Raw genomic sequence first — 9517 nt, 5'->3', positions numbered from 1 at the left:
TAACAGTGAATAGGCAGTGATTGGTACATAGCATTCAAAACCATTAGGTATCTTATTAACTCCCTTTAATTTTCAAGGCAAATTTACTTAGGTTTAGAATTTTTGTGATCTTTATGTATAAAGAAGTTCACTTTTCTCCAACAGGCTCTACAACAGGCTGGGGCTGTGACTTGAAAAATTCTTCGGTCTTTCTGTCTCTGTCTCTCTGTTTCTCTCTTTTGAGCAAGCTCCTTTCCTTTCTTCCTTTCTGGTCTGCTAGACACAAGCTAACCTAAACTAAGAGTGTTATTTCAGTCTCTGATATGTTGCCATAAATAGAGAAGTTTTGAGGTATAATGTAAGCAAAAAAGTGCTACCCTACTGAGCAGATATCTTTGATTCCATAATATTTTCTATGTTATAATTCTAAGTGTTCCCCTGGCTGTGGTTTTCAGAGCAGAGATTAGCTATATAACAATTTTATTACTTCTATGAATAGATTTCAAATCAATTTTTTTAAAGTACAGGCCCAAGAGATCAGTACCAGCTCTCTCTCCAACCCTTTTTCTTCACTTAGAGATACTACATCTGTTTATTATCCTTCCCTCTCATCCATTAGCTCACCAAATCTGGTTGATTGTTCCAGTGAAATACCTCTCAAATCTTCCCATTCTTCTTAACCCTGCTACCACTAACATAATTAAGTTTAGATAAGTGCATCTCAAACTTTAATATGTATTGGAATCACTGAGTGAACTTATTATAATGAAATGCAGTCTCTGACTCAATCTTGGTGTGCCCCAAGATTCTGCACTTATAACAAGCTCCTGGGTTATGTAGATGATGCTGTTGGTCCAGGACCACATTCTGGGTTACTAAGATCTATATTATAGCAACAGCTTCATTCCTGGGCTCCCTGCCCTCACTCTTGCCTGCGTCAATCTTGATGATAAGACCAAAGTGAGAAATTGAAAATACAGGTCTGATCATATCTATTCTGTACCCCTACTCTCAGCCCCATCATCCTAACATTCTTTTCAATGGTCTCCCATAATTGTCAAGGTGAAGTCCAAACTCCTTCGCATAACTTAAAAGGCTTCTTAAGGGGCACGTGGGTGGCTCTGTAGGTTGAGCATCAAACTCTTAATTTCACAGTCATAAGATCAAGCCCCACATTGGGCTCTGTGTTAAGTGTAGAGCCTGCTTGCGATTCTCTCTCTCCCTCTCTCAAAATAAATTTATAAATAAACATTAAAAAAAACTTCATCCCTCCTTGCTTCTACAGCATTATTTCTCTCTACTCTTTCATTCAGCATATATTTGATAAATGCTACTATGACACAGTTCCTGGCCATAGCCAAGAGCTTGCAATGCCCTTGGCACATCTTTCTTCCTTCTAAAACTTTTTAGATGCTGCTCCCTCTGCTGTGAACATAATAATCCCTCCTTGTTTCTCTGCCTCCAACTTCCCTGGTTAGAGCCTCTTCATCATTCAGGACCAAACTTGGGATCATCTCTTCTGGAAGACTTCCCCTTCCCCCATTAGGTATTCCTCCTATATGGCAATCTATTTGTAACATCTGCCTTGCACAGTGCTGGGACAGAGTAGGAACCCAGAGACTACCTGAATGAATAAATAGCATTTATGTTGTTGTATTTTAATGGATTGTTTGACTATTTCCCCATAGTAAAGTTTTTGAGGGCAGGAACCATTATTCATCTTTTATCTCTAGTGGTGCCAAGGCAACTCAGTAAATATTTGTTGAACACGTGAATGAACGAGTGCATAAAAGAATAAATTAAAAGATGGCCCAAGATCTCCAAGTCAGAGATATAAGCAAAGTTATGAATGGATTAAAATGTTACAGCTGAAGAAAATAATAAATGCCAGACTCAGATATGGGCTGGAGACAAGGAGGAAAGATCAATGCTCAGGTTTCTAGGGTTCTGTGAGGAATAAGAGTACTACGGCTAAAATTCCCGAACAACCAGGTTTGACAGAAGTTGGATGCAAGTGTAATTGTATAGGAAAAAAAAAAAAAAAAAAAAACCAAACACTGGAAAAAAACAAAGAGAAGTTCAGCCAAAATCAGTTTTCACAGCTCCCAGATGTTCTGCTAAACTCTTAAAAATTCTCCAGTTTTTAAGTAGTAACTACCTAGTAGAGTGGCTAAGCAAATGTGTTACCAATTAGGGAGTATTTCAAAGGGAGGACCAAAGAGAGATAATTGGAGCACATCTTTTATTGAGCTACGATTATACCCATATGTTCACAAGAAGAAACGCCATATAAGACAGTGAACATATATTTTGTACTTTCCTCTCACTCTTGACCTAGTGTGTCTTGAGAATTCTCATGCTCGGGATTCTACATTGGAGAGAAGATTATTTTCCGGTGAACGCATGCCATTCAAACAAAATAGAGTCGTCCCTGACCTCCTGATGGTTTAAATTAACAACAGACGTGGCAAACCAGACAACAAGCAGAGCCATTGTGCTGGGATCAGGGTAAAGACAAGCAGTGGTGAAGCACAGTGGAGGACTTTGCATCAGATGGGGCCTTGGGAACGCTTCCTGAAGTCCTGGCAACAAAATAAAATAAAACAACTCTTAAAATTAAAAAAAAAAAATCTAACAAAACAAACCAACAAACACACAAAAATCCAAACTAACAAACCAATCAGACAAAAAACCCAAAGGCTGTTAACAAAAAAAAGTCCTCAAAGTTATCAAACAAGAGGCAGGCTCATCTGAAATCTGAGGAAGATATCTGGAAGCAGCGTGTTTCCAACTCCTCTCCTTTCTCCTCTGCTCTCCCTCCGTAGCTTTCTCATCCCCTTGCCCTTCTGTCTTCCCTCCTACTGCCTCCTCCAGTCTAATTCGTATAGTATCTCCCATTGCTGGGGGTGTGGATGAAGGCAAGTTAGATCCTGCTTGGAGGGTGGGGTGGGTGAGAGGCAGATCCAAGAGCCAGAGCTGAAGTCCCAGCTCAGAGTCCCTGGGATCCTGATGGGAACAGGAATTCCAACCTGATCCCTGCAGCTGGCTAGGTGGCATTCTTGCCCTCCTCAGCTCACATTCAGGGCCCCTGGTACTTGAAAGATAAACTGGTCCGGTTTTGACAGAAATCACACAGGGAATAGAAGGTGGGAAGATCTAGGAGAATCCCATCCCATGAATTACCAAAGACCCAGGCACCAAATGACTATCTTGGCCATCTGTGTAAACAGATTGGAAAAGTCTAGCCCCACCCACCTCTAGGTTATCCACTGAGCTTCTACTATTTTTATACATTTATATTTTTACATGTTCTGTAAAAGTTGTGTCAGTTTTAGCCCTTTAAGTGCATTAAATCTTAATTTCAATGATGAAAAAAATTAGATGAATTCTGAGTTTTAAAAATCACATTTTCACTTAAATTAAGGCCAAAATGTCAATGCCATGTTGTTGTGCTACAGTACATCTTTGAGAGTAACTTGTTTACTCAGGTTGGCAGTTCATCCATCATGATGGAGAGAGTTCTTTATTCTCTCTGAACTCAGTCACAGCAGAGTCAAACAAGGGTAAGTAAAATGATTTCTGGGAAAATATAAATAAGACTACTGTAGAATTTTCATATCATAGAATACCATAAAGAGGGCTATTTCATTTCCAGTTTCTCTTATAACCATGGGCTATTAGTGTAAGGACTATTCTTTGGAAAACTTTTTTTCTTTTCTTTTCATATAGCATTCTTATAGAATATGGGTAATAGTTGAATCCATGAAGTAAACCAAACTCCGAAGACAGAGTATTTAGAGGGAGAAGGCAAAGAGGTGCCAAGACTAAAACCATGGGGAATGCATTGATGTGGGTTCTGACAAGGAAAAAGTAGACATAGCTAACAGGAGTGGTCAGGCAGGTAGGAAAGAACCAGAAACTAATTGTGTAGATCAGGGAGAAGAGACTTTTTTTTTGTTTTTTGTCTTTTTAATATGAAATTTATTGCCAAATTGGTTTCCATACAACACCCAGTGCTCATCCCAATAGGTGCCCTCCTCAATGCCCATCATCCACTTTCCCCTCCCTCCCACCCCCCATCAACGCTCAGTTTATTCTCAGTTTTTAAGAGCCTCTTATGGTTTGGCTCCCTCCCTCTCTAACTTTTTTTTTTATTCCCTTCCCCTCCTCCATGGTCTTTTGTCAAGTTTCTCAGGATCCACATAAAAGTGAAAGCATATGGTGTCTCTCTTTCTCTACATGACTTATTTCACTCCGCATAACACTCTCCAGTTCCATTCATGTTGCTACAAAAGGCCATATTTCATTCTTTCTCATTGCCAAGTAGTATTCCATTGTGTATATAAACCACAATTTCTTTATCCCAGGGAGAAGAGAGTTTTAAGAAAGGTGAACATAATGGCCTCTAATTCTGCATTTTCAAAATGTTAGTCCTTGAAATTACCTTATAAAATTCACTGCTTGGAATTCAAGGATTATTTACACAAGAGTGACTCTCTAAAATTTAAAAATGTTTTCAGTCTAGGCTTTTATTTTTAAAGTTGTCATAGTTAAATAGAAATAAAGGAAACAGGGCAAATTGTTTAATTAATGGGAGTTTCCCTCTTATTAATACAACTCAGCTGTGGCATATAACCCAGTCCTTCTCCTTGTCAAGGTTTTATGTTAAATCACCAGCCACTTTCTCCTTAAAGTTTCTTTGAATCTCCTCCAAATAAAGGAGCTCCTCAGAGCCTCCTGAGCCCGGTGTCTAGAAAGCAGGCCAGAGGACCCCTCAACTGGCTGCACAGGCTAGAGGAGAGCGACAGCAGGCAAAAAGAACCAATGGTGCCACATGTCTTTTCCCTTTGGATCTGGTCCCTTTTCTTCACCCACAATTACTCTCCCTTGAGACTTTGATGCTGATGGGTTTTTACCATACTACCTTATATTAAGAAAGATTTTTTTTAAGCTTTGCTTTTGGTCAATTTTATTTTTAAATCTCTCAGTATGTTTATTTTTGAGCAGCTAATTTAATCAATTTCATAAACCTGACTCGGTCAATTCTGAGAAAAGTTCACTGAAACCACCTGGGTGACTGGTTAGAAAAAAAAAAGAAAGAAAAGTGCCCACCTTTGTGACTAAACTGATTGTCATCTTTCTATTGATAATACAGGTGGAAGAGTTATAATCGATCACCTGTGGGCCAGAATGTGTCTGTACCCCACCCCCATCCACATCACCCAGCCATATTCAACAAATTGATCTTGTTTGATTCTTCTTATTTTTAATGTTGATTTATTTTTGAGAGAGAGAGAGAGGGAGAGAGCAGGGGAGGGGCAGAGAGAGAGGGAGACACAGCATCTAAAGCAGACTCCAGGCTCTGAGCTATCAGCACAGAGCCTGACACGGGCTCGAACCCACAAGCCATGAGATCATGACCTAAGCCAACGTCAGATGTTTAACTGACTGAGCCACCAGGCACCCCGATCTTGTTTGATTCTTGATCCCAAAGTCCTTTTCGGGGATCATCCTACTGCTACTGCAACTGCAACTGAGATATTGCTTTATTTTTCTCTCAATGAAGCTCAGGTATTAGATTAGGGGGAAGTGAAGAATTTATCCTAATGGCTTATTATCTCTGCAGGCAATATTAACCTGAACACAATTCTGCTAGCTATGCAACACTCCTCAATCATTGAGTAACTCGCTTACATATATTGATGTAAGTAAGTCTCTGTACACATTTAGTTTCCATTATCACCATCAAGGGAATTAGCTAAGCTTTTATCACAGCATGTGCTGACCAGTGTTGAAGCTACTTGTGATATGGAATTATATTTTTTAAATTTTGGACACGTAAAACAATAACCTTTTAATTTTTTCATTTCAGATTCACTCATACCATATATCATTACTCCAAATGAGCAAAGTCTGTATTTTGTCTCATGGAACCTTTGAACACCCTGCATTTATTTCCATGTGACAGCTCCTGCAATTATTAAAACCAGACACTGCCTAGGATCCTCATGGAGATAAGTCCTTATGGATAGCTAAATTTTCCAGTTAGAGGAAGCTTTATTATTTTAAGCAAAGAACTTTATTCTTAGTTGGAAGCTTTGGAAAATAAGATTCATATTCTGTTTTCCTAAACAAAAGGTCATATGACCATTTAGGAACAACATTATAACCAGTAAAATCCTGGTGACATACCTGGGTTCACTTGCCCCAGTACTAACTGGGCCTAGACTGACATGTTTTCATATTATTAAACATGATTAGCACTGCTTTTCTGTATTTTACTTGTTATCATCAGCCCTTTTCTCCCTTTTCTATTTTGCTACCCCAAATCAATCATGAGTTTGGAAATGAGTTTACAAATCTTAATAGAATTGTGTATATTAAATGTAAATAGATATTGTATAAAAAAGCAGATTTTGAAAAAAATTTTAATGTTATTTATTTTTAAGACAGAGAGAGAGACAGAGACAGAGCACAAATAGGGGAGAGGCAGAAAGAGAGGGAGACACAGAATCCAAAGCAGGCTCCAGGCTCTGAGCTGTCAGCACAGAGCCCGATGTGCGGCTCAAACTCATGAACCACGAGATCATGACCTGAGCTGAAGTGGGATGCTTAGCTGACTGAGCCACCCAGGTGCCCCCAAAAGCTGATTTTTTAAATAAACATGGCATATCTTTCCTTTTATTTAGTTCTATTCTTTTTCTTTTTCATTTTTATTTAAATTCCAGTTAGTTACCATACAGTATAATATTAATTTCAGTGTACAATTTAGTGATTCAATACTTACATTCAACAGCTGGAAAAACTGATTTTTTTAAAAAAATACACAAGCTTTGCTGCAGTGTAGAATTCAGGCTGGTTACTCAGAGGTCTTTTTGCTTTCCTCCTGTGCCCTTTGCAGGTGTTTTCAGCTCGCTTCCCTGGTCGGGGTGGGGAGACAGAGGAGTGACTTTGAGGATAAATAGCATCTGAATAAATCAGTTATCACTGAAGGCAGAGCTCTAAGGATCTGATATGTGACATTCCTTGGAACGTTTCAGAGTCTCAAATGCCTCTAAGAAGCATTGATGTAGAATAAGGTGGTCCAGATATGAGGGACAGGGCAGAATTATCAGGGTATTAAAGAAAAATCACTCCAGTTTTATGTAAGTTTAGTTACTACTATGCTACAGTGGCTCAAAGATTGTCACATCTGTGATATCCTATTGTATTTAGATGCTCCCTGGAAACTGTATGTCTGAAGGAAACAGAGACAGAGGAGACAAGACAGAGACAAAATCATGCCATCAGTGAAAATTATAAAACATACATTCTCAATAGAGGTGAAAACCGGCTTTCAGGAGAAAATCCTATTTTTATATAAAAAGTGCAGATAAGCATATACAGTAGATAAACACATACACAGCATACCTGTGGTATTAAAGTTTCATAGGGAGTGGTGTCAGAAAAAAAATGTTTAAATAGACTACTTGGGTGGAGTGACAATATGAAAGAAAGGTTGAGAAACACTGCTCTAAGACATGAAATCTGAGACCAGCCCCTCTGAATGAAGGAGGAAGGATGGGGTGTTGGCAGATGCAGTGGGCCTACAGGCACCACTGTTAGTATGTCAACAGATGGCCCTGTCTTCCTCTAGCTCCTTTCTCTCATTCACCCATGCTGCACTTTTTACCCCAATGGAACCACCTGCATTTCTCCAAGGTGGCATTCTATTTCTTGATGCTGAGCCTTTGCACATACTGTTCCTTTGGCCTGGGATTCTCTTCTCCCTCTTTCTTACCTGCTATCTCATCCTTCAACATACAACTCAAGCATCACCTCGTCCAGGAAGGTTTCCAGATAGGTGCAAAACAACAAAACTGACTATACAAACTATAGAAAGCAGGATAAACTGACAACAGGGATGTTGTGCCATTGAAGAATGCTGACTCTGGACGAAAACCTGAATGTAGTAAGAGAGAGTGCCATATGACTATTTGTAGGAAAAGTGTTCTGGGTAGAAACAAATACCCTGAAGTGAAAGCAGGTCGTCAGACTCACGGAAGGTCTCTGCATCTGAAACCAACAACAGAGAAGGGAAGTCACAGGAAATTAGGCAGGAGACGTGATGGGGAGTCATATCATATGGGGCATTGTAGTGTTAGGGCTTTGAATTTTCTACCAAGTATTATGGAAAATTACTAGATCATTAACAGCAGGGTGTACCATGAGTTGACTGATGGATTTAAGTCCTCTCCATAGGCTGTTGTGTGGATAATTAATGGTCGAGGTACAAAGAGCAAAGGCAAGGAGTCCAGGTAGAAGGCTAGCAGGAGAGTGTAGGGGAAATGGAAGTTGCTTGGACTAGTGTGTTAGCGACTAAGTAGGTGAGAAATGGCCCAGAGTCCTGTGCCCCTTCCATTTTCCTAGACACGTGGAAAACTCCTCCCCACACTGCAAACCTCAGGCCAAGCACCCAAACATCTGGAAACCTTCCCCAGCCACCCCAGGTTCATGGGAGTCTCCCTTGTCAGGACTCTCACAGCTCTTTGTATATTCTTCTAATTCTACACTTCCTTTATTTCTTTGTAATACTTACTTACATATCCGTCTTTTGTACCTCACTGCAAACTCTAATGGTTAATTTTATGTGTCAACATGAGTGGGCCATAGAGTATCCAGATATTGGGTTAAACATGATTCCTGGGTATGTCCATGAGGGTGTTTCTGGATGAGATCAACATTTGAATCTGTAGACAAAGTAAAGCAGATCACCCTCCCTAGGGAAGGTGGGCCTAATCCAATTCATTGAAGGCTTGAGTAGAATAAAGGGCTGAATAAGAAAGAATCCCTTCTCTCTACCTGACTGACTCCAAGCTGGGCCTTTGGTCTTCTTACCTTTTGCCTCAGCTTCAGATCGGAACTTACGCCATTGTATCTCCTGGGTCTCCAGCTTGCTGATGACTGTAGGTCTTAAACTTCTCGGCTTCCTTCTCAGATTTTTTTTTATAGTAAATCTCTCTATATCTAGAGTAAATCTCTTTCTATCTATACCAGTTTCTTACAGTAAATCTGAATCTATATTTATATCTAGGTACTCTAGTGAGTCACCACTTAGAGGAGTTTTACTCCTTAACAGATTTCATTGGCATAGTTTTGGTGCGAGTATCCAGTTTTTAAAAAAAATGTGCTCAGACAGGAAGGCCAAGTCTATGTGGCGGTGGCAAAGTTATACTGTGGTTTCATGTTAGTCACCTTATAATTACTGCCACTGTAATTAGTGCCACTTAATGTATGCTACCGAAACTAAAGATATTTATCCCAGACTGGAAAAAGTGTCTTAGCTTTTAAAAAATGTCTGATGGAAAAAAAAAAAAAGAATCTTTCCCTCCATATGCTATTGGTTCCGTTTCTCTGGAGAGCCCAAACTAATACAAGCTCCTACAGGGCAGATTATTTAATCATCTTGTGCTATAGACTAAATATTTGTATCTCTCTCCCTCCCCCCAGTTCATATGTTAAATCCAAATCCCTAATGTGATAGTATTTGGAGGTAAGA

The 9517-nt window shown here is 39.5% G+C and overlaps 1 long non-coding RNA gene across 8 annotated transcripts in view; it reads right to left on the bottom strand.

The window, feature by feature from the left end:
• Positions 1–1473: 1473 nt before the first annotated feature.
• The window catches only part of LOC106970638 (uncharacterized), a 99718-nt gene continuing 91674 nt past the window's right edge, over positions 1474–9517 (bottom strand). For all 8 annotated transcript variants that reach the window (XR_008296694.1, XR_008296699.1, XR_008296700.1 and 5 more), the window contains 3 exons: positions 7990–8034; positions 6767–6899; positions 1474–2561 (listed from right to left, as the gene is read on the bottom strand). This is a non-coding gene — a long non-coding RNA (uncharacterized LOC106970638). The remainder of the gene's footprint in view (positions 2562–6766; positions 6900–7989; positions 8035–9517) is intronic.

The sequence above is a fragment of the Acinonyx jubatus genome, chromosome A2 (genome assembly GCF_027475565.1).
Source record: "Acinonyx jubatus isolate Ajub_Pintada_27869175 chromosome A2, VMU_Ajub_asm_v1.0, whole genome shotgun sequence".
NCBI classification, from domain to species: Eukaryota; Metazoa; Chordata; class Mammalia; order Carnivora; family Felidae; genus Acinonyx; species Acinonyx jubatus.
This window is presented reverse-complemented; position numbering and strand designations above follow the sequence as displayed.